The sequence below is a fragment of the Dipodomys spectabilis genome, unplaced genomic scaffold (genome assembly GCF_019054845.1).
Source record: "Dipodomys spectabilis isolate Male_0828 unplaced genomic scaffold, ASM1905484v1 ptg000266l, whole genome shotgun sequence".
Lineage (NCBI taxonomy): Eukaryota > Metazoa > Chordata > Mammalia > Rodentia > Heteromyidae > Dipodomys > Dipodomys spectabilis.
In genome coordinates, this window is record NW_024870943.1 from 281,892 (window position 1) to 307,262 (window position 25,371).

Consider the following 25,371-nt stretch of genomic DNA (forward strand, 5'->3'; position numbering starts at 1 on the left):
CTAGCTGCTGATGTGCTGCACATGGCCATACTCTCGGGGCCTAATGTTCTGTGTCTGGGGCTCATGCTCTGGGCCAGCAGCTCCATGCTTTTTGTCCTGTACAGACACAAGCAGAGAATGCGACACATCCAGGGGATCAGTGTCTCCACCAGAGTCTCTCTCGAGTCCAGAGCTACCATAAGCATCCTCCTCGTGATGAGCACCTTTGTCTCCTTTTATACCATGTCCTGCATCTTTCAGATTTGCTCGTCTGTGATTTACAACACCAGCCCTGTGGTGCACCATATGTCGGTGTTTGCTATGGGCTGTTTCCCATCCCTCAGCCCTTTCCTGCTCATGAGCAGACACTCCACTCCCTTCAGCCTCCTCTTCACCTGCACAAAGAAGAAGAAAGTGGTCCTCCCCTGAGGACCACCAAGCTTGCAACTCTGCTGAGCTTTGCTTGGCCATTCAACAATTTCCACACCTAGATAAAAGTCATCTGCTGAGAGATAGAGGTGTGCACACATGTCCACACATGGGCTTTTGTGTGCTATATATCTCTGTGTGTGTTCATCTGTCTCTATTGTGTTGGCCTACAAAATTATATGAAAGTGGAAATGTTAGATTTTGAAATAATGCTTATTAGGTCATGTTAACTACTTCCAGAGAATCTGCCCCATTAATTGGTAGTCTTGTCAAATTCAAGATAAACTGGATAAACTCACCTAACATGTGTTCCTAATTCCATTTTGAGTCTTTGATTTTTCTTTCTTTCTTTTTTTTTTAATTTAATTTAATTTTATTTGTGAACATACTGTACAGAGGGGTTACAGTTACATGGGCAGGATAATGCGTACATTTCTTACCAAGCATTTCAGCCTCCTCCTTTGTTTACCCTTCACATCCCTTCCCAGCCTCCTCCCTCCCCCCCAATCCCAATCCATCTCCTTCCCCCCCTTTCCCCCCCTTCCCCCCCCCCCCCGCACCAACGTTGTAAAGCTCGTTTTGGACATGACAACTTGTACTTCTCATTGTTGCAACAGGTACACTTGTATCCTTAAACAACTGGTTTTCCCCCATCTCCTCCACAAGTTATACTGACATCAAATATAGTGAAAGCAGGGGTTATACTGTGGGGGAGGGACATACAAAGCAACAAAGAGATAATCTTTTTTTTTATTAATTAAATTTCATTTGTGAACATACTGTACAGAGGAGGTACAGTTACATGGGCAGGATAATGCGTACATTTCTAACCAAGCATTGCAGCCTCCTCCTTTGTTTACCCTTCACATCCCTTCCCAGATTCCCCCCTCCCCCCCTAATCCCAATCCTTCTCATTCCCCCCCTTCCCCCCTTCCCCCGCCCCACCCCCTGCACAAACATTGTAAAGCTCGTTTTGGACATGACAACTTGTACTTCTCATTGTTGCAACAGGTCCACCTGTATCCTTAAACAACTGGTTTTTCCCCATCTCCTCCACAAGTTATACTGACATCAAATATAGTGAAAGCAGTGGTTATACTGTGGGGGAGGGACATACAAAGCAACAAAGAGATAATCTTATAAATGTGTTAGAAACACATGCATGAAAGAAAAAAACATTAAAATACACATCTAAGGGTTCATTTTCCTGACATCACATTATCTGACCTTTTCCGCTTGACTCTTACATATACTAGATATTACAAATAAGGGAAACCATGGGACCTACGTTTCTTTGGGCCTGGCTTACTTCACTTAATATAATTTTTTCCAAGTTTTTCCATTTCCTAACAAATGGGGCAATGTCATTCTTTCTGATGGAGGCATAGAATTCCATTGTGTATAAATACCACGTTTTCTTGATCCATTCATCTACTGAGGGGCATCTGGGTTGGTTCCATATCTTAGCTATGGTAAATAATGCTGCAATAAACATAGTTGTGCTGGTAGCTTTAGTGTGGTCTTGTTTGTAAACATTAGGGTAAATGCCCAAAAGTGGGATTGCTGGCTCATAGGGGAGCTCTATGTGAAGTCTTTTGAGGAACCTCCATACTGCTTTCCAAAGTGGTTGAACAAGTTTACATTCCCACCAACAATGAAGTAAGGTTCCCTTCTGTCCACATCCCTTCCAGCATCTGTTGTTGTTAGAGTTCTTGATTTTTGCCGTTCTAACTGGAGTGAGGTGATATCTCAATGTTGTTTTGATTTGCATTTCTTTTATGGCTAGAGATGTTGAACACTTCTTCATGTGTCTATTGGCCATCCTTCTTTCTTCTCCAGAGAAGTTTCTCTTTAAGTCTTTCGGCCACTTATTTATTGGACAGTTGTTTCTTTGAGGATTTGTTGTTGGGTGGTTTAATTTTTTGAGTTCCAAGTATATTTTAGATATGAGACCCTTGTCCGTTGTATGGCTAGTAAAGATCTTCTCCCAGTCCGTGGGCTTTCTATTGATCTTGCTAGCTATGTCATTTGCCCTGCAGAAGCTCTGCAACTTTATGCAATCCCATTTGTCCAACCTTTCATTGATTTGTTGTGTTTCCGGGTCTCTACTCAGAAAATTTCGGCCTGAGCCAAGGAGACCTAGGGTTTCTCCTATTCCATCCTGTAATGTTTTCAGAGTGTCTGCTTTGAGTTCAAGGTCTTTGATCCATTTGGAGTTGATTCTGGTGCAGGGTGATATATAAGGATCTAGCTTAAGTTTTCTACATGTAGTTAACCAATTTTGCCAGCACCATTTACTGAAGAGGTTGTCTTTCTTCCATTCTATTGTTTTAGCTCCCTTATCGAAGATTAGATGGCTATAGGTCTGTAGGTTCATTTCTGGGTTTTCAATTCTATTCCATTGGTCCTGAGGTCTGTTCTTATGCCAATACCAAGCTGTTTTGATTACTATGGCTTTATAGTAGAGTTTGAAGTTTGGTATTGATATTCCTCCAGCAGTGTTCTTTCCATTCAGGAGCGTTTTTGCTATTCGGGGTCTTTTATTGTTCCATCTGAATTTTTGGATTGCCTCTTCTATTTCCTTGAAGAATGAGGTTGGAATTTGCATAGGTATCTCATTGAATTTGTAGATAGCCTTGGGAAGTATTGCCATTTTCACAATGTTAATCTTTCCAATCCAGGAGCATGGGAGGTTTTGCCATTTTCTAAGTTCTGTGTTGATTTCCTTTTTCAAGATTTTAAAGTTTTCATCATAGAGATCCTTCACTTCTTTAGTTAAGTTAATTCCTAGGTATTTTATTTTTTGTGGGGCTATTACAAATGGAGTTGCTTTCCTAATTTCAGCCACACTTTTCTCATTGTTGGCATACAGAAAAGCCATTGATTTTGGGCCGTTAATTTTATAGCCTGCTACTTTGCCAAAGTTGTGAATCAGCTTGAGTAATTTGGGAGTGGAGTCTATGGGATTCTTTCAATACAAGATCATGTCATCTGCAAAGAGGGAGAGTTTTATTTATTCTTTCCCTATTTGGATCCCCTTTATGTCTGCATCTTGTCTTATTGCTGTAGCTAGGCATTCTAATACTAGATTGAAGAGAAGTGGAGAGAGTGGGCATCCTTGTCTTGTTCCTGAGTTAAGAGGAAATGGCTTAAGTTTTTCACCATTAAGTATAATGCTGGCTGTAGGTTTGTCATATACAGCCTTTATTGTATTGAGGAATGTTCCATGGATTCCTAATTTTTCCAAAACCTTCATCATAAAGGGGTGTTGGATCTTGTCGAATGCTTTTTCTGCATCTATTGAGATAACCATGTGGTTCTTATTCTTGCTCCTGTTGATGTGATGAATAATATTAATTGATTTACGTGTATTGAACCAGCTCTGCATCCCTGAAATGAATCCTGTTTGATCGTGATGTATGATTTTTTGGATGAATTGTTGAAGTCGATTGGCCAAAATTTTGTTGAGAAATTTTGCATCAATGTTCAACAAAGAAATGGGTCTATAGTTCTCTTTCTTTGATGAGTCCCTGCCTGGTTTTGGGATGAGGGTTATGATGGCTTCATAGAATGTGTTCAGTAATGAACTTTCTCTTTCAATTTCATTGAAGAGTTGGAGGAGTATTGGTGTGAGCTCTGCTTTGAAGGCCTTGTAAAATTCCGCTGTAAAACCATCTGGTCCTGGACTTTTCTTAGCTGGGAGGTCTCTTATTGCTGTTTCTATTTCAATGCTTGATATGGGCCTGTTAAGCTGGTTTAACTCATCTTGGTTTAGTTTTGGCATGTCAATATTTGCTAGGAAAAGGTCCATTTTTGTCAAGTTCTCAAACTTATTAGCATAAAATTTTGAGAAGTATTCCCTTATAATGTTCTGAATCTTGGTTGTTTCCATGGTGATGTTTCCATTCTCATCTCTGAGTTTATTAATTTGGGTGTGTTCTCTTCTTTTTCTGATAAGATTTGCTAAGGGTCTGTCAATTTTGTTAAGTTTTTCGAAGAACCAACTCTTTGTTTTGTTGATTCTTTCTATAGGTTTTTTGGATTCTAATTCATTTAATTCTGATTTAATTTTGATTATTTCTTTCCGTCTACTGGATTGGGGTTTATCTTGTTGCTCTTTTTCAAGGAGGTTTAGATGTGTCATTAAATTGCTAGTTTCAGATCTCTCCAATTTGTTGATGTAGGAGCTCAGAGCTATAAACTTGCCTCTGAGTACTGCCTTTGCTGTGTCCCAGAGGAGCTGGTAATTTGTGTGTTCATTTTTGTTGAATAGCATGAACATTTGAATTTCCTTTCTAATCTCTTCCATGACCCACTCTTGATTCAGCAGTGTGTTGTTCAGCCTCCATATGATACCGGACTTTCTTTGGTGGCTTTTGGTGTTGAGTTCTAATTTTATTCCCTTGTGGTCAGAGAGAATGCAAAGTATAACTTCAATGTTTCTGAATTTAGACAAGTTTGCTTTGTAGCCTAAAATGTGGTCTATTTTAGAAAATGTTCCATGTGCTGCTGAGAAAAACGTGTATTCTGATGCTGCTGGGTGAAATGTTCGGTAGATGTCTGTTAAGTGTAGTTGATCTAAGCAGCTGTTTAGATCTGCGGTTTCTCTGTTGAGTTTTTGCCGAGTTGATCTATCTAGTGGGGAGAGTGGTGTGTGAAAATCCCCAACAATTAATGTGTTTGGATCTATGTGGGATTTGAGGGAAAGTAGTGTTTCTTGGATAAATTTGGGTGCTCCATTTTTTGGCGAATAGATATTTAGAATTGTAATATCCTCCTGAAGGAGAGATCCCTTAATTAGTATGTAGCGACCTTCTTTATCTCTTCTCACGAATTTTAATTTGAAGTCTATTTTATCTGATATTAAGATTGCAATTCCCGCCTGTTTATTTGGGTCGTTTGCTTGGTAGATTTTGTTTCAGCTTTTAACATTGAAAATGTGTTTGTTTTTACGGGCAAGATGTGACTCCTGCAGGCAGCAGATAGAAGGGTCTTGTTTTTTAATCCAACTAGACAGTCTATGTCGCTTAATTTTAGAGTTCAGTCCGTTAACGTTAAGAGATAGGACTGAGAGGTATTTGGGAGTTCCAGCCATGTTATCCACCTTCTTGGGGGCTGCGAAAACTGGGTTCTTCCTATGTTTCTTGGATTCTCAGTTTGGGTGCAGTTTCTTGGCCTTTGTTGCGGTCTTGTTGGTTTTCTATGTGTAGGACATCTTTAAGAATCTTTTGTAGGGCTGGTTTGGTGGAGATGTATTGTTTCAATTTTTCTTTGCTATGGAAGTTTTTTATTTGGCCTTCAGTTATGAAGGAGAGTTTAGCTAGGTACAGTATTCTTGGTTGATATTTGTTTGTTTTTAGGGCTTGGCATACATCATTCCAGGCTCTTCTTGCTTTGATTGTCTCTGCTGAGAAATCTGAGGTGATTCTAATTGGTTTCCCTTTATAGGTGATTAATCTTTTCTCCTTCACAGCTTTTAGGATCTTTTCCTTGGTCTGAGTTGATCCTGTGTGGATTATAATGTGACGGTGGGATGTCATATTCTGGTCTGGTCTATTTGGGGTTCTAAAAGCTTCTTGTATCTAAATAGGCCTATCTTTTTTATGTTTGGGAAGTTCTCTGCTAGGATCCTGTTAAACAAATTTCCTAGACCATTAACTTCTGTTTCTAGGTGCTCCTCTACACCCATTATCCTTAGATTAGGCCTTCTGATGTTGTCTTCCAGGTGTTGGATAGATCTATCATACTTCTTGGACTTGTCTTGGATGGGTGTATGTTCTTTCTCTATAATATCTAGGCTGTCTTCAATCCCTGAGATTCAAACTTCTGCATGGTCTAACCTGCTGTCAAGACTCTCTACTTTGTTTTTTATCTCTTTTCCTTCTAATTGGTCAGCTTTGATGGCTTCAAGTTCTTTGTTGAAGCTCTGTTTTAGGTCTTGTATGAATTTCTTTACTTCCTTAATTTGGTGTTCATTGTTTGTTCTCAAATCACTTAGTTGATTGGTTATGGTTTCTTTGGACTCCCATTCTTTCTGTTGGGTTCCATTCAGCATTCCCTTTGTGGTCTCCCTGACTTCCTTCAGCTATTTGTTAATGGATTCCATGAATGCCTTTAGTGATCTTTGTGTGTTCTCTACCTGGTCTCTCAATTCCTGAATTACTCTTTGATTAGCTTCCTCCCGTTTGTGGGATTCTTGCACTTCTCTTTCCTCCCGTTCGTGGGATTTCTGCAGTTCTCTTTGAGTGTTCTCAGCCTGCTCACGCCATTCCTCCCTTTCTCTTTCAGTATTCTCAAGTTGTTCATGCAAATCCTGTATCAGTTTTTACTTTTGGGATGCCTCCTCTCTCTCCCTATCACGCTCATACAGAGTCCTTTGTAAGTTGTCCCACTTCTCATTTATCATGTTTGCCACCAGTGTTTGTAGAGCTATTTGGGAACTCTCCTCTGGATTGTTCATTATCTGATCTGACCCCTGATTATCAAGATTGGGAATTGAGATACCCGGATTTGCCATTTTTCTTGTGTTTTTCCGGCTTACTCTGCCCATTTGAGATGAAAATAGCACCAGTTTTGTGCTAGAACACTATCTTAAGGCAACCATCAACCAACGTTTGCATTTATACAGTCAATAGTCTACAGATACAATCTAGTTCAAGAGATACATCTATTCAACATCAAAAAACTATATGTTAATGGGCTTCGAACCGCAGAGAAGAATTTGGAAAACCAGAAATTTTTAGGGTTAGGGAGAGATGTGGGTAAAAATTAGGAATAGATTGGTGTAGGGAGGCACAGGGAGAGTTAACTATGTCCTAATCTCAATGCAGGAAATAGGTTGGGTAGGATGCAAGTAGAGAGGGAGAGATAAAGAAGAAAGGGAAAGGGAAATGAAAAAAGACCAGAAAAAAAATTAGAAACGTAAAAATTAATATAGTTATGGAGATTGAAAGACAATCTATTTAGAGAGGAATGTGAATATAATGAGAAAACAGGAGGGAGATAGAGGAGATGTGAAAAACTTAAAAAATGTTTAAAATATTATATAGGTATAAAGAGGTAGTACTGCTATTAAGGAATTTAAATCTCAGAGGTTTTGGATTGAGTAATAAATTTGTGGATTAAGTGTATACACAATGGGGGATAGGGTCTACTAGTTAACTATGGGTTTATCTGAGGATGTGCAGGACAAGAGTTAAGTCACATACAGAAGAACAAAAGAAAGGAAAAGGTGAAAAGGATAAGAAAGGTAGAAAAAAAAAGATCAGAAGTTCAGTAGAGCTAGACAAAAAACAAAAACATAATTAAGAAAGAAAGAAAAAGAGAGAGAAGACAAGAAAAGAAAGGAAAACATTCATTCACGTATTCCTAAAATAAAAATTATAAGAGGGAAAAAAAAGTTACTGGAAAACAATTATTTTTTCAAAAAAAGGCAAAAATTAAAGATTAATAAAAGTTTTAGAAAAGGAAAAAAATTTTTTATATATATAAGGTACCAAAAAAAAAAAAGAAAAGAAGAAAAAAAAGTTCGTTGATTTTTTTTGGGGGGGGAAGGGTGGGAAGAATCCTGTATCTCCCTTTTGTCTGTAACCAGCCTCTTGTTGGAGTCTCTGGTCAGCTTGAGGTCCTGTGGCTTGATTGGTTTCTTAAGTCAGTTTGTTCGAACAGGCAGAAAAATGCTCTGCTTGACCCAAGATTTTGAGATCCCCCTCCCAGGTTAGTTTAATGGGAGGGTGATCTGCTTTGAGAATCACAAAAGAGGGGTGATGAGGCTAGGTTCTGGTAGAGTTGAGGCCTTTCAACAAACAGTAGCTTTTAACTGGGGCTATTTTGTGAAAAATTCACAGAGCCCACCCTGGAGCCATTCTCAGGGTTTCTGTTTTTCAATTGATTGTGCAGGCTGCTAGAGGGAGGGGCAGACTCTGGCTCTGGTTACCCAGTGAGGAAAGCCACTCCAATGGCTGGTGCCTGAGCTGGGTGACTTTTCCCTGGATCGAGCTGAGTCTGGCAGGTCACTTCGCCGTTAAGTTCTTGTGACCTGTTAAATGACTCGTTTTATTCCAAGGCCTGAGTTGGAGCTAGCAGCTCCTCCGAGCTTTGTCGGTATCCAAGATGGAGATCACCGGTGCTGGGGGGGGAGGGGTGGCCTTCCCTCCTCTGCTCCCTGAGAAGGAGTGAGGACGTCGGGCTTCTACTCACACCGAGACTTGGATCCTGGGTCGTCTCTGGTCTGCAAACTGCAGGATGAAGATGTCCGCTCCTTGTCGGTTCTTGCTGGTGTTGAGTAGAATCCTCTCGCCCGCTGTGTCTGGCTCCTTCATCCCCGACTCTCTGTGTGAGCTGTCAGGTATGGCCGTGGCTGCGGTGGCCGCTGCGACCCTGCCGCCGCCGCGACGGCTGCTGGCAGGCGCTCAGATGTGTCTCCTTGTCTTGGCTTCCCCTCTCTTGTCTAACTCTCTGTCCTGTGATGGCACACTTGGTGTGATTCTCTGGCTTAGGACTGTTCACTGGAACTCTAAAACTGCTTTCTATGCGAGAGCTTGTTCAGATTCCAGCTTCTCCTCTGCCATCTTCCCGGAACTCCCTCTTTCTTTCTTTAATAGTTCCCTATGCAATGAAGTGAATCATTCCTAAAGCCCCTTCTGTTCTGGAGAAGAAAGTAGTTGGAAAGAAAATATCAGCTAGCAATTATTTCTAACATATTTATAAGATGATTTCTATGTTGCTTTGTATGTCCTTCCCACACAGTATAACCCATGCTTTCACTGTATTTGATGTTGGTATAATTTGTGGAGGGGAAGGGAAAAAACAAATCTTTTAACTAGGGATACAGGTGGACCCATTGCAACAATGAGACATACAAGTCGTTATGTCGTAAAATGAACTTTACAACTTTGGTGTGAGGGGAATTGGGTTGGGGAGGGTGAGAGTATGGGAAAGGATTGGAAGGGGAAACAAAGAGGATGCAACAATGGTTGATAAGAAATGTAGTCATTATCTTGCCCATATAATGGTAACTCTTCTGTAGAGTATTCTCACAATAAAAAAAAAAAAAAAAGAAAATAGCAGCTGGGTGTTGGTGGTTGATGCCTGTGTTCTGAGTTCCTGAGAAGACGAGATCTTAGGATCACAGTTCAAAGCCAGTCTAGGCAGATAACCCTCTGAGACTCTCATCTCCAATAAACCACTAAAAAACAAAAAAAGAACAAAGGAGGAGGCTACAATTCTTGATAGGAAATGTACTCATTATCTTGCCCATGTAATTGTAACCCCTCCGTACAGTATGTTCACAATAATAAAAAGAAGAAGAAAAGAAGAAAAAAAGAAAAAAAAGATGGAAGTGGTGCTGTGGGTGAAGTGGAAGAGAGCTAACGTTGAGCAAAATCATCCTAGGGACTTAACGGAGGCCCAGAGTTCAAGCCTCAGTCCTGGCACAAAGAAGGAAAGAGAGAATCACGGACATAGACACACAGACAGACAGAGACAGACAGAGAAGAGAGATGGAAAGCCAGCAAAGAAGAAGGAAGGAAGGAAGGAAGGAAGCAAGCAAGGAAGGAAGGAAGGAAGAAAGGAAGAAGGAAGGAAGCAAGGAAGGAAGGGAGTCCTGCTTGTGTAGCTCTGACCACAAACATCAAGGCTCTTTCCTGACAGTTACTCCCTTAATCTTGTCTGTGCTTATTTCTTCCACATAATTTATTTTCACAACTCTTTATTTTCCTTGGCGGTCTATGTTACAAATCTCTAGACTCTCTGCTAATTCAAAAAGGACATTAAGTGTACTTTGAAAGGCACATTTTTTAATGTAAAGTTGTTTTGAAAACACGAAGGCTCTTTGAGAAAGTCCCTTGCTTGCCTATTGTGACATTTCCTGCAGTGCTCCTCATGTCCCTTGTTATGAGATCACTTTACCACAGCCTCTGGGGTGCAGGTCAGGGCTGCTGTGCTGAATGACAGGCAGGGCGCTCCGACCCGGGTTCTCCACCTCCACCCTTTTCTTCTCTGGAATGAATTGCCGGGTGACAGAAAGCCAGAAGTAGCACTGATGTCCCAGGGAGAGTCACCAGCCCTGAGCACAAAAGCTCAGGGACAGGCCCCAGGCCCTGAGTTCAAGTCCTAGGGCCTGCACAGAAAAGGAAAGCAAGCAGATGGCAGGCCTGCCTCCAGGAACCATCCAGGGACTATGCTGGGTGTTGAGTGGACTGTGGGCTCTGAGCCAGGTGCCTCCTCCTGATCCTGAAGTTCCCACAGCCACCCCACCACAGAAAGGCTTGAACCACAGGCCTTGCCATCCCTGCACTCCCTCCCCCCACACTGGCTTTAGCCAGATTCCATACCTGCCCCACTCCCTTAATCCAGCCCAAAGTCATTCCACCCAGAACACGCGTGCTCTGGTCTCCTTGGGGAGCTGTCTGGTGTCATCATTAACCTCACACACACCTGGTCCTCTCCTGACCCCTGGTGTTCCTGTCCTCAGAGGTCCTCCCCATCTGTGTCACCTTGGAAAGCGTGGATGTGGACTTAGCCTCCTGACCTAGGTGCACCGCGTGTCCTGCGTGTCCTCCACCAGCTCCCTGCCTTTTGAGGGGACTCAGGCTTTCCCTGCCCCCACCCCACCCCCTCTCAACACCTGGTCCCCAGGAGCACCCCACCCTCCAGCCATCTCACACTCTGTCTTGAGCATGATCCAAATGGAAGACAGCCCATGTGCCGAGCTTCCCTTCCCCTACAGCACTCAGCAATGCTCCACATGCTTTTCCTCTTTTTTTTGCCCGGCTATATGGCTTGAACTCTGGACCTAGGTGCTGTTCCTCAGCTCTTCCGCTCAAGGTTAGGCTCTGCACCCCACGCACCACTGCTGTCTGCTGGAAGCACACCCGCCTGTCGTCACGCTGACATGCAGCCCTGCCTGGACTCGTTACTTCTAGAGAGTTCGCACTTTCAGGACACCTCTCTCCATCTGTGTCTCCTTTCTTCCTGTGCACCCTCAGTTCTGCACCACCATCTTGTATGAATCCCTTTCCTGTCTCCTGTGTCCTTGCCATGCCGTGGCATGACTCCTGCTCCCCTGCCGCACACCTGCTGGCCAGAGCTCACAGCCAGCTCCTGACTTGGCTTCATTCACAGCAGCACCTGGTGACTATGATCAATATGAATGAGGGATGAGACACGCTCACCTCTCACTCGTGGGGATGACTTGAAGCTCCTGACAAAGCCTTTCAGGAAAAATGGGTTGTGACACAAAGGTACGACTCAGCCTGTGAACCGGCTGGGCGGTCAGCTTCTCCCCCCAACACCCTGCATCCTTAGCTTGGGGGTTCTGGGCCCACCCCTTGAACACCTCCTGCTGGTAGAGCAGGCCACAATGTGGTGGCCATCCTCACAAAACCACCAGCCTGGCGAATCATCTTCCATCGCAATCAAAACAGCAGAATCCAGAAGGGCCAAGAAAGTCCTGGGGAGGTTTTGGGGGGAAGCACTCATGCCAGGTCTGATCTGGGAGTAACCATTGACTGATGCCTAGGACAGGTGCCATCTGACTTCTGTTCCTGGGTCACACCCGAGTCCTGGCATGATGGTGGCCACTATTGGACACTGCACACACCTTGCCTTGTCAGGTCCCGGCTGGACTGTATCTACCTTCCCATTGCTTGTACTTCATTAAAATACCTAACTACTCACTTCTTACAGCTGATAATGGGTTAGCGGAAAAGCCTTTAAAGCAGACGGATCCTTGGTATAATGACTTTTTGGGGGGAGGGAATCAGTATTGGGGCTTGAACTCAGGGCCTGGGTGCTGTCCCTAAGCTCTTTTCCTCATGGCTAGCGCTCTACCACTTGGAGCTTAGTGCCACCTCCAGTGTTCTGGTAGGGAATTGAAGAGTCTCCTGGACTTTTCTGCCCAGGCTGGCTTTAAACTGTGATCCTCAGATCTCAGCCTCAGTCGCTAGGATGACAGGTGCAAGCCACAGGTGTCCAATGTCTTACTCTTCAAATTGTCCAGGACTGGTTGAGCCACACTTGCAATTATGGGTGGAATGCAATGTGGGCACGGTGCATGATCTTTCAATGCATTGTTGAAATTACTTGTAGGTATGTTATGAAATATTTTACATCTGTGCTCTTCAAGGAAATAGGTGTCTAATCTTGTCTCTAGTCTGTTCTCATTTTGGTATGAGAGGGAGTTTGGTAGCCTTCTTCCTTTCCTAGTTTTTGAACCTGTCTGAGGGACATTGGTGGTAACTCTGAACACCTGGTGTATCCCATCACTGAATCATCATACTGCTTGATTACAAATGAAGTTAGGTGATTAAAGTCACCTTGGATCAAACCTGATTGGTCAACGTGCAAAGACTGAATCCATTCCTTGTATGTTTTCTAATGTGTTGGACTAATTTTCTAATATATCCTCCAGTGACAATTTGAATTTAAACTGTTATGATATTCTAGTTTTCTTTTTTTTTTTTTTTTGTCGGTCGTGGGGCTTGAACTCTGGCCCTGTGCGCTGTCCCTCAGCTCTTCAGCTCAAGGCAAGCGCTCTACCATTTGAGCTACAGCGCCACTTCCGGTTTTCTGGTGGTTTATTGGAGATAGGAGTCTCATGGTCTTTCCTGCCCGGGCTGGCTTTGAACCGCGATCCTCAGATCTCAGCCTCCTGAGTAGCTAGGATTACAGGCGTGACTTCCTAGTTTTCTTAGTTGATGCCTTCACTGTTCTTGGATGAAGGCTTGTCAGTCTTAGCTATCAAGAAAACTTCTTACATTCACTGATTTTTTTTTTGTCTGTCCTGAAGCTTGAACTATGGGCCCGGGCACTGTCCCTCAGCTCTTCAGCTCAAGGCAGGCACTCTATCACTTGAGCCATAGTTGCCACTTCCAGTTTTCTGGTGAGATGAGTCTCATGAACTTTCCTGCCTCGGCTGGCTTTGAACCATGCTCCTCAGATCTCAGCCTGCAGAGTAGCTAGGATTACAGGCGTCAGCCCCCAGGCCTCCGCTTCTTTCACTGATTTTTTTTTACATTGTTCATTTAACCTCCTTTTTTTTCATTTTTACCCTTATTTGTGTGTGTGTGTGTGTGTGTGTGTGTGTGTGTGTTTGTGTGTGTGTGTTTATGTGTGTGCCTGTCCTAGGGCTTGAACTCAGTGCCTGGCACTGTTGCTAAGCTTCTTTAGCTCCAGGCTAGTGTGCTACCACTTGAGCCACAGCTCTGCTTTGTACATTCTGGGGATAGTTTATTGAAAATGAGCCTTGTGGGGCTGGGAAGGTGGCTCAGTGGTAGAGCTCTTGCCTTGCATGCGTGAGGCCCTGGGTTTGATTCCACAGCACCACATAAGCAAAAAGAAAAAAGCCAGAAGTGGCGCCATGGCTCAAGTGGTAGAGCACTAGCTTTGAGCTGAAGAGCTGAGGGACAGAGCCCAGGCCTAGAGTTCAGGCTCCACGACAGGAACCAAAAAATAAAAAAAAAAATAGAAAATGAGCCTGGTGGACTTTTCTGCTGACTTTGAATCATAATCCTCAGATCTGAGCTTCTGGAGTAGCTCTGATTAGTGGTGAGCAGCCATCAGTGGCAGGCTGGCTCTATCCTGATTTTTATGATTATCTCTCTATCCACTGTTCTGGGTTTGCTTTTAGACTGTGCTTTGTTGTTGATGACATTTGAAACACCTGACTTTTTTCATGCCAGGCCCAGATAGCTGTAAATTCCCTCAGAGAAGCTTTTGCTGCATCCCAGAGGTTCTGGAAAGTTGTAGTACGGCTTTGATTTTTGATTTTGTAAACTTGTTCCTTCATTTGATCCTTTAGTCTTATGACTGACTTTGGGCTCGACAGCCTATCACTTGGTGAGAGGGGGGTCGTAAGCCAACATTCTAACTTGGTCTGGACTTACTGGTCCATGGCATCCAGTAGTACTAGTTCATGAAACTGGGGCAGCAGTAGGCATCTATGTGCTGGCTCGCTGTCAGCAGAGGGTGACAGTCTTTATCTCATCAACCTAGCTTGGGTTTGATGTCTCTCCTGCTCTCGTGGGACAAGCAACTGGGGCTCCCTTTCAGGTCAGTTCCCATTTGCTTGGGACAGTTTTCCACCCTGAACTTTCAGTTTTCAGGCTTGGCTGGTGAAGTGTCATCTCTATGCAGTGTTGGTTTATAACTGGGCCAGGCCAGCTCTCCCTCCTAGCTGACAGGCACAAGGTAGAGCTGGGTCACTGCTTTACAGTTCAGGCAGGTATATACAGATCCAGAAAATACTGTCAGCTTTATGTTGTATATCAATTTCCCACCACCAAATAGCTCCAAATTTTTAATATACTTTCTATTGCCGTCTACTCCTTTCTATCTTGTATATTTGTCTGTTCTCCTAAAAAACAGCTTTCCATGAAGAACAAAGCATGGCAACTGCAGGAAAATGGATGGAACTGGAATTCATCATACATCTTGGGAAGGAAAACAGGCCAGACAAGAAATGTAAATCTGTTTTTCTCTGGTCGAATCCAGACTTTAAAAGACAAAAATCTAGCCTCATGCCAATGGCTCACTAGTTTCATCCTAGCTACTCAGAAGGCTGATATATGAGGATCATGGTTCAAAGCCAGCCAGGGCAGGAAAGTCCATGACACTCTTATCTCCAATAAACCACCAGAAAACCAGAAGTGAGACTGTGGCTCAGGTGGTAGAGCACTCGCCCTCAGCTGAAGAGCTGAGGCACAGCAACCAGGACCAGAGTTCAATCCACATGAGTAACCAAAAAAAAAAAAAAAAAAAGATATAAAGCTCACAGTGAAGTCTTCAACCACAGGGGCCTTGGGCATGCTTGAGGTACCCAGTGTGAAACTCAGGCTTTGAGACAGTGCTATGTGCTCATCAAAAAAAGGCTGATTTTCCCAGGGCAGGGGTGTGGCTCAGTGAACAGTAAGAGGACTTGAGCAGTAGGAGGATGTGAATAATAGGAGGATGTGAACAGTTGGGCCTCCAAAGGCAGCCCGGGTCCTTAGCCAGCTCTGCCACAGCAGGCAGCATGCCTAGGGGTCAGGACACTCAGCGTGACTGCTTAGGACTAAGTGTCCTCAGAGAAAAGGGCAGAGACCAAGGCCCCAGGACACTCCCCAAACTCCCACTAAGACCTGAGGTCCGACTGTTTCTACACCTTTATTTTTTTGTGAAAAGAGGGAAAAAAGGAATAAAATATAAACAATACAGTTGACACAAATAAACCACCTGGGGGGGTTGGGCGGTGGGAAGGGGAGAGAGGTGGGAGGCAGGTGGGGATGGGGTCCCCATGTCAGCAACTAGAGGCAGTGTCCCGGATGCTCGATTCTCTCCCTACAGGGCAGGAGTGCCGCCTTCCTCCTGGCTGCTGTCCATCCCACTGCGTGTTCCTCAGCCTTTGGGAGGGGGCCGGGCGCCATCTCCCCAGGCAGCTCAGGGAACGTGCGTGGGGCCAGGTCTGGGATCAAGCCAAGCACAGAGAGGGCTGTCAGGGACACACTGGCTCCGTGAGGGAGGATCTCAGAGAGGGCTAAGCCGAGGGTGGGCCAGAGGCTGGCACTGAAGGCCCAAGCACTGGCTCTTCTTCCAGTATCAGGCAAGAGACAGAACTAGAGGAACAGGAATGCGCAGGCTCAGAAGCCCAGCCTGGCCCTCTTGCGCCCCTGCCCAGGCCCCACCACCCTCTCCACATCCAACTGCCTGTCTGGCCCCCTATCCCCTGCCTGGCACTGCCACCCTCTGGCCCTACCGGGCCCCTGTCCGGGCACCACCACCCCTCCTACCTGCCACCGCCCGCCAACCCCCAACTCACCCTGGTCAAGGCCTCCTGGGCAAAGTATTTGACGGCCACATCCTGGTCCTGGGTCAGCTTCTCCAGGACTGGCTTGACCTCGCTCTTCAGGGTGCTGGAAGCAGAGGGGAAAGGGCCGGGCATGAAGCTGATGGGTCCCACAGCTGGGAACTCAGTTCAGGCCTGGCCACCCCCTGGGGAATTACAACTTGCATCTCCAGATGACTAGCGATGCTGAGCCATCCTTCCCCTCCCTTCCCTTCACATCCCACTCCCCAGAAGGCTCACCACAGCCACTGATGACTCCTCAGTCTACAGTGAAGCCGACACTGGGAGGAAGCAGCAGGCAGCAGTGGCAGCTGAACACAGTGGTGCACATCTGGAATCCCAGCCACTGAGGAAGCCCTAGCAATAGCTGGGCGTGGTGGCACCCGTTATCCTAGCGGTGTGAGCAGCATGCACAGACCAGGCAGCCTGGGCCACACATGCACTCTGTGAAATATAACAAAGGCAAAAAGTGCTGGGGGCATGGCTGAAGTGGCAGAATGCTTGCCTGGCGAGGTCAACCCTCAGAATCACCACAAAGGAAGAAACAGTGTAGCTGGAGAGGAGCATAAGGAGAGCGAGTCCCAGCTCACCTGTTGTGGAGGATAGGCCTGATCTTCTGCAGGGACTTGGCCACATTGAAGCGGACGTTGGCGATGGGGTCCCCAGCCAAGTGCACGACGGTGGGCAGCATGTGCTTGGTCGTGATGTCCTGCCTGCACACCTCCGACAGAACCTGGCCAAGCATGGGCACACGATCAGTACAGGCAGCGCCTGGCACCTGGGTCCGGGTGGCAAGGCTACGCCAATCCTAACCGGCATGGAAATGGTGTGCACAACTGACAACACCTCCCCGCGACTATGATTTACAACGAGTTCAACTCTGAATACCCAGCCAACAATGTGTCTCACACCAGCTCACCCACACCCAGGCCAAGGATGCCGGAGGCCTGGAGCCCGCCCAGCTCCAGAAGTGTACTCCTGGCCCTGGCCTCCATCCTCTCCACTCCCAAGCTTGGTTTCACGGTGGGGCCGGCCGTGCCCCTCCCCTGGCAAGCTGGCACCTGGGTGCAGGTGTGGTGCGGGCCACACTTATGTTTATGCAGAAAAGGGTGGTCATGCAGTGCAGGTAGTTGGGGTGTCCGGAGATAGCCAGCATCTTGGGGATCATGGTGGCATGTGCCCACTCCTTCCCAAACTTCTCCATCAGCTTCTTGAGGTTGCTGGTGGCTGCCTCACGGATGGCATAGACTGCAAGGGGGACAGGAAGTCCATGGGGGAGTTTTAGAGTGGGTCATGGCTCAGTGCCAGCCTTCCCCAGGGTTCCAACAGCGGGGGACAGGACATAGACAGAACAGCTGCATGGCCCCACCCACTGGCTGCCAGCTCCTTCTGGCAGGACTCACCATGGTCCACCAGCCATGCCATGCACAAAGATTTGAGTTTCCCGTCAAAGAATTCCACTCCCTGCCATAGGAGAGGGGATGAGGGAGTCTGGCCTGCCTCCTCTCCCCTCCCCACCATACCGGGCATGCCCTGGATCATGCACCATCTGCCCAGCAAGCAGGGGCATGTACTCGATGATGGCCAGCCGCACCCGCCACTTGGCATCCTCGGCTAGCTCCACGATGGCGAGGAGCAGTGACTAGGACAGCTGCCAGATGTCGATCACCTTGTTCACGCAGTCCAGGTTGGAGATGATGTTCAGCCGCAATTCCGGGCACTGCAGAGGATGGCGCTCCAGTGATGCCTGGCCCAAGGCGGCCCAGAATGGGGGAAGGGGAGTGCCACCCCACAACAACACCCTACAGACCTTCCATCTCCCCAGGGCCACTGCCCAGCCCCAACCTGTATCCAGGGACACAGTGACAAGACCACATACAGAGCCACACTTAAGTGATGGAGGCTTGGGCATCATATGACACCTGCAGTCATTCTGAGAGAACTTGCAGGAATCATGAGGAAAAATAACACAATGGGAGAAGAAAGGTGAGCCCCAGCTCTGCCCAGGACAGCTGTGTCAGGACCCAATTGAGGCTGGAGTCAGGAGGGCGGAGTCATGGCACTTGGCCCACCAGACTGAGACTTGCCCCTTTCATTCCTGTCACCTCAACTCCCTCCACTGACATGAGATCCCGCCAGAGCACAGCCCTGCCTCCAGGGCAAGCCTCATCCATGCCATGCTCCCACTATCCAGCAGGGCCGGGGCAAACACAGCAGGTGCTCCATGACAGAAAGAGTTTGAACTGCTTCTTCCTCGCAGATTGTGAGCTCTGATCAACCCCACACATACATGCTTACCCATCACACATTGACTCATCACTCAGCTCAGAAGCCCCCCCGCTGGACTCCATGATAGCCATCAATCACCTTGGCAGGGGGCTAGGGGAGGGGAGATTCACCTAGTCCCTCAGCTGGGCCAGGAAGAGGAGCAGGAGGTGCTCGAGGGTGTTGTCTTTGCCCAGGATGGGAGAGAGGCCCATGATGATGGAGGCAGGGCTGACTTCACCTATTGGTTGGCATCTGACACCAGTTCCTGGGAGGGAAAAGGGAGGGAGGCCCCAGGTGCCCTGCTTCAGCCTTCTCTGCACATGATTGACAGGGGGCATGAATGTGGGCTGCAGGGTCCATGCCTCCATCTCCTTGGCTGCAGCCTGTGACCCAGGTGCCTGGGGCATTTCCACAGCCTGTTCTGTGCCCTCTTTCCTGTCCAGCTGACTCCCTCCGCCAAACCAGTTACCTTGATGCACGGTAAGATCTGGGTCATGATCACAATCTCCAGACAATCTGCGGAGAGGTTCTTGCAGAACTCTGCGGACCAGGCTGAGTGATGAGATGGAGCCCACTGCACCTCCACCCTAGCCCCCCTCCTTATGCATGGGCCATGGGCACCCACCTTTCACTTTGTGGGAGGCCACGGCCCTCACCTCGGCCTCACAGTCCTTCATCAGGTTCTGGAAGGCGGGCACCAGGTCTGTCTTGGTGATCTCAGGCCCCACTGCTTTCTGGAGCTGGAAACCCAGAACCAGGAAGAGGTGGGGTGTGTGGAGTGAATGGGGGTCTGGCAGCCTCTCTCAGCTATTGAGGCCAAAATCTAGGTGGAAGCGGTGCAGGTGTGGAGATGGGGCAGGCTGCTCTTCCCAGAGCCAGCCCTCATCTCCAGCAGCATGCGCCAAAACCACAGACCTTAGTTCACATTATCCCAAGTGGGGCTTTCTGTGACCTGATCCACAAACATGCCAGCGATGCAGTCTCCTGCTTTTACATTTATACTAAAATATAGTGTGCTGAGTCACTAAATGGGCAGGGGAGCTAAGGAGAGACTCTTCAGAAGAGGGAAGAATGGCAAAGAAACACATGAGGAAATGCTCATCATCTCTGGGCAGCACAACAACCCTGAGATTCCATCTTAATCCAGTTAGATTGGCCAGCATTGTGAATTCGAACAAATGCTGGTGGGGATGTGGAGAAAAGGAGCCCTACTGTGCAGCTGGTAGGAATGTGAACTAGTGCAGCCACTCAGCACAGCAGTCTGCAGGTTCCTCCAAATACTACACACAGACTTTCCCTCCCACCCACTCCTGGGCATCTACACTGAGCATCATGACAAGGACACCTGCACACCCATGTTCACTGCCACAATATTCACAATAGCCAAGATATGGAAACAGCCCAGATGCCCCACAGTAGATGAGTGGACCCACAAAATGTGAACAATGAATGGTACTTTACACAGTCATTAGGAAGAATAAAATAATGGCATTTGCAAGGAAATGGATGGAACTAGAACAAATCCTGAGAAGTGAGGTAAGTCAAGATTGGAGATTAATGGTGCACGTTCTCTCTGATATAAGGAAGTTAGATCTAAAATGCACTGGGATATGACAAATGCCACAGGATTCCAGAGACTCACACACAGTGAGACCAAAGGAGAGTAGTCTTAGGAGAGAATCACAAAGGCCCAATGCCTAAGCGTCTCTTCATATTTATATAAAATATATAAAACAAAACCCAAGATGTGGAAACAAAATACACATATATTTTTTGGTTTTAGCTTTTGATACTTCTGTGTTCTTTATCTGATAAAGAGTCTGTTCTCATGTTATCACTGAGAGGGTACAGGGAGGGAAAAAGGATAGAAAGAAAAGCGCATCCATGGAGCTCACAGGACACCGATGAATGTGAACTGCACAACTCATGGGTAGAGATGGGAGGGAGGGGCTGGGAGGGAATGAGAGAACAGCGGACACTCACTGTACAAAAGGAAATGTCCTCATTCTCTGACTCATGCATGCCATTGTAATCCTTCTGTATATCCCTTCTATAATAACAGTACACATGTACAAAATGGGCTGTGCACAGCAGCTCACACCTACCATCTAGCTAGCTATACAGGAGGCAGAGTTAGAGAAATGGAGTCCAAGGTTAGCTTAGGCAAAGGTGGAGATCCTAGCTGAAAAATAAATCCAAAGTGTAGGGTGTGCCTCAAGAAGGGGGCACTTGCCCAGCGAGCACAAGACCCCAGTTCACAGCCCCAGTTGCCAGTATGAACACAGGTCTGGATGAATGTGTGCCTAGTGACTCTGCCTTTTCTTGGTTGCCAGAGATGCCTTACACTTGCTCCTGACCATCGCTTGCTCCGGACCACCACCAGAGCCGATGGGTCCTCACTAAGGGCACACACAAGGGTAGCTCCCCAAGGGCCTCATGCTCTTTTACCAGTGTAACTGGTATGGAGTGCGAGTGGGCAGTCCTGTTTCTACCTCAGCTCCTTGTCTGTCTGCAGCTTCTAATCCTGGGCAGGACAAGAGTCTCCCTTGGAGCTCAGGACAGAGAGCTTCACTTTCCCACCTTTCCAGGTCCTTGCCGTGTACAAAGCAGGGCGAGTGACAGCTTCCCAGTGTGAATGTGCCCCCCTGACCCTGCCAAGATCCAGCCCTGGCTTCTCTGCCCAGGGACGTCAGGCTGCCCGCTCCCATGCAGGACAGACACGCGTCCCTCTTCCCTTCAGCCTTGGCCCTGCATGTGCACTGCAGGCCTCACGCACCTCAGTGAACTTGTCGGCCACCATGGAGCGGACATGCCAGGACCTGTCCTCAGCCACATGGTGCAGTGTGGGCATCACCAGGGCCCCCAGGTCCTCCTGGGGCAGGAGCTGGGCAATGTTCACACTCACCTCCACCGCCAGCAGCCGCACAGAGACCTGGGGAGCAGAAGGAGTGCTGAGTGTCCATGGGGCATAAGGGCAGAGGGCCCAGTGGCGGAATGGGGGAGAGGGAAAAGGGGGGAGGAGGAAGGGTGGAGCAGGGACCCACCTGTTCATCAGAGGCTAGGTTGGAGAATATGGGGATGATCTCACTCTTGACGTTGTCCAGCTCTAGGACCTTGGTGAACTCCCCCAGCTTGGAAGATGCGGCCCGTCCCACCATGGGGGTGTCATCTGAACAGAGGTTTTGTAAGTACCTGGGGATCTAGACTGGCGCTGGGCAGGAAGAATTCAAGGAGCCAGGAGAAATCAGAGGGCGTGGACCCTTGGGTGCCATGGTTGTTTCCCAGGGCATAGGAGGCTTCATTCAGGATAGGAGGAAGAGTAGGAGGGGGGCCTTTGGCCAGGGCAGACAAGGGAGCAGCAGGTACGGTTACTGCGCATTCATACTCACATGGGAGGGGGAGGGGACTGCCACTGAGGCCCAGCAGGTGAGCTGACCTGAGGGGACAGGACAGGGGCAATTGGGCAGGTGGTGGCAATGGAGCCCCGTATTCACTGGTAGAGCTCTCCTTTCACAGCGCTGGACACTCACAGGTAGCAGAGGGAGAAGAGGCCGCAGGCCAAGGTGTGGGAAGTGAACCAGTCGCCCCCCGCCAGCCATTTCACCAGGGGCATGAAATGGGCTTCGAGGTCAGAGGGCAAGTGCTCTTGGGAGATGGCCCGCAAGGACTCCACTGCGTTGTCCCGCACCACTGTCTCCTCGACCATGGCGAGCGACTCCAGTGGGGGCTGCAGGGGCGGGGGAGGGGCGGGTGGCACTGATGCTCTGCTCAGTCCTCCAGCCTTGAGGCCATCCCCCTAGACAGCACCCAGCCCCCCTACCAACCCTGCTCCATGGCTCCTGTCTCTGCTCCAGAGATGAGAACAAGGACCCCGCATGCCACTCACCAACAGGCAGTGCACGTACTCTGGGCTCCCCACCAGGCCGGTAAAGGTTCCCAGCTGCTCAGCCAGGGCCAGAAGGACCTCATCCTCATCATAGATGGTGTCTATAGGGGCAAGGCATTCCCATCACAGCCCACCCTGGGACCCCGGCACCCTGGGATCCCGGTCCCAAGATCACAGGCTTGCTGTCAGTACCCACAGTTTTCCCATATGGCCAGCACAGAGAACAAGATAGGAGCTGGGGATGGGTGGGGGAGCACTGAGTGACAGGACCACTCTACACCCCTCAGGGAGGGGAGACTGAGTCCCATCCTGTGCAACACTGTGGCAAGCAGATTTCCTGTTCAGGTCAGCTCACACTCTCAGCACAGTTCTCTGCCAAAAATCCTTTTCTATCTGTTCAGACTCGGTTCAGCTACTGCCTCCTGGAGACTTTGCAGGCTGTCCCCTTCGCCCAGCCTGCCCCCAACCACCGGCCCCTGTCCCCGGCTCCCACCCAAAGACAGGGTCAAGCCCAACCACAGTCTCAGGCCTCAGGCCTGGGCAGGGCAGGCCAGGGCACCGGCGATCTCTGGGATTCTTCCTTTCTGACCTAGGACTCTCCACAAGAAGCGCAGCACCCAGGGCTCAGAGCACCACCTCGAGAACCCTGAAACTACACTGCTGTCCTTTAAGATGCGAGCCTGGCATTTTGCTCTACCCCACGATCATGCTACAGTAATCGCTTACAAAACCAATCCTGCATGTTCTGCTGGCGTGAGGCTGAGGCTTCTGCTTTTCTGTCTGGACAGCACCACCTTTTCCCAACAGACATGGCACCTGCCACATGCAACTGGAGATGCTCCCAGGCAGCAAGTCCAAAGAAGGGACCTTACATCCCTTGGAGCTCTGAGCCCCATGTGTCTAGATACCTGGCAGCTCTTGGTCTGAAGCTTCCACATTCCCCCCATCCCAAGCCCCAATTCTTTCCACCCATGCAGGCAGAACATTGTCTGATGAGACTGTCCTCCCAGCTGACACTTAGGTGTTAAACGGACTGAACACTCTCCATGTCTCTAGTACGAGTCACACGACTGTATCCACCTGGCAGAGCCCGAAGCAGGTCTCAGGCTGGGAGTCTCACTCCGGGTCTGCGGCTGCTTTCCAGCAGACTTTCAAGAGGACATCCTGCCTCCACCTTTCTCTTCCTCAGCCTTCCCTCAATGCAGTCCTGCAGTACATAAAGCTTGTCTACCTGCCCCTCAGCCTCTGTACCCCATCATCTAGGGCCTCTGGCAAGGGCTTCTCTTATTAAGCAGAAGCCATCTCCAGGCATCCCCACTGCACTGGGCCCCACGATTACCCACCTGTAAGGAAGGGGAGGAGTTCACTTCAAGTCCTTTCCACTCCAAGGGCGAAGGCGATGGTGGACAGCTTCTTGATGCTGTTGAGGTGAAGCTGAGGAGAGAACAAGGAGGGAGAATGTCAGTAATCCCAGACTCAAGAGAGCTCCACAGTGCTGGGAGCAGACGCTCAGCACACCCACCATGCCCTCCTCTGACCTGGAGCTCACAGTTCAATAGAAACAGTGCACTTTCCGAGTTCACTTAAGATCAGACACGCTGCCCACCACTGGCTACTACACCACATACTCCACTTAGTAGCAGCCACAGCCTAGCATGCACGCATGCATGCTCTGGGCCAGGCCCTAGAGAAGGCACACACACCTGCGACCTCACTGAACCCTCAAAGCAATTGTACAAGGTGCTAAGCTGGCTCACAGTGTCAATCCTGTGAGGCACAGCATAAGGCAGAACCTCTGGCCAGCTCACAGAAGTAAGAGGATGGCTGGCAGAGCAGGCATTTAAACACAAGACTTTTGGCTAATGGTGATGATGAGAGAACAAACAATAGCATAGTATTACTACAAAAACAAAAGTCAGGTATGCTGATGCACACCTGTAATCCCAGTACTCAGTGAACTGATGTGGAAGATTTGTGACTTCAAAACCATAGTAAAATCTTTTCTCGAAATAACAATGACAATAGAGGGGCAACCTCAGCCATGTTGTGGGCAACACCATGGGTGAATGGGAACCTGAGACTGTACAAGTGGTTCTGGGTGCACAGTTTCTGGCTCATTAACTCCCTCTGGAATGCAGGCCATAGAACCTGAGCTTTGTTTCAGAAGAGGGCCATGGTAATTACTGTGCCCAACGTTTCCATCTCAGAGCCATCGCAGCAGAATCCTGACCAGTGTCTGATGGTACATCCCAAGACACATTACGGAATGGGTTCAGCCCCACGTGACAACAGGAGGGCCACAGGGTACAGGTGGAGCCACTGCTAGGCCCCCAGCCTGGCCTTGTCAGCACCCTGTCACACCCTTTCTGCTTGATCACACTTTGACACAGTCTTCCCCATCCAATGAAGTCTGCATAAAAAAAGAGAACAAAACGAGAGGTTTTGGAGAGCTTCCAGAGAGCTGAAGATGTGAGAGTTTGTGGAGTGTAGGGAGTGTAGGCAAGACACTCGGCTCCCGGGGCATTGCCATACACATCTTTTCAGTAGCATCCTTTATGGTGAACCCATGAGGATTTGTCCCTGGTCCTGATTCCTTTGAGCTGATCAGCTGCATGTGGGGGCAGAGTCAGAAACACAGCAAGCAACCTGGACCTTCACATCTGCAGCAGGGGAATTAGGGTGAGAACTGAACCAAATTAGAAGGGCCGGGCTGTGTCTGCTGTTACATAAGGAAATGCTCTGGTGGTAGAGCACCAGCCAGTGAGCAAAAGCGTCAGATACCCAGTTGAAGTTCTAATCTCAGATAAAAAAAAGAAAGAAAAAAAGGAAATGCTTGCTTTCTATTGGGGAGAAACGATCACACTTTTCAGGGCCAAAGCTTTTCTGTGGACTGTGCTGGAAATGTGGAGAAAAATCAGGGAATTTTGTTTGTCTTTACACACGGGCTGTGAGCTAGTTCCCAGTCCCGAGACAGTGTTAGTGAACA

At 48.0% G+C, this 25,371-nt stretch overlaps 2 pseudogenes; one reads left to right on the forward strand and one right to left on the reverse strand.

The window, feature by feature from the left end:
- Positions 1 to 24,645, reverse strand: LOC122125503 (annotated as a pseudogene).
- Positions 1 to 25,371, forward strand: part of LOC122125473 — a 260,765-nt pseudogene that overhangs the window by 141,009 nt on the left and 94,385 nt on the right.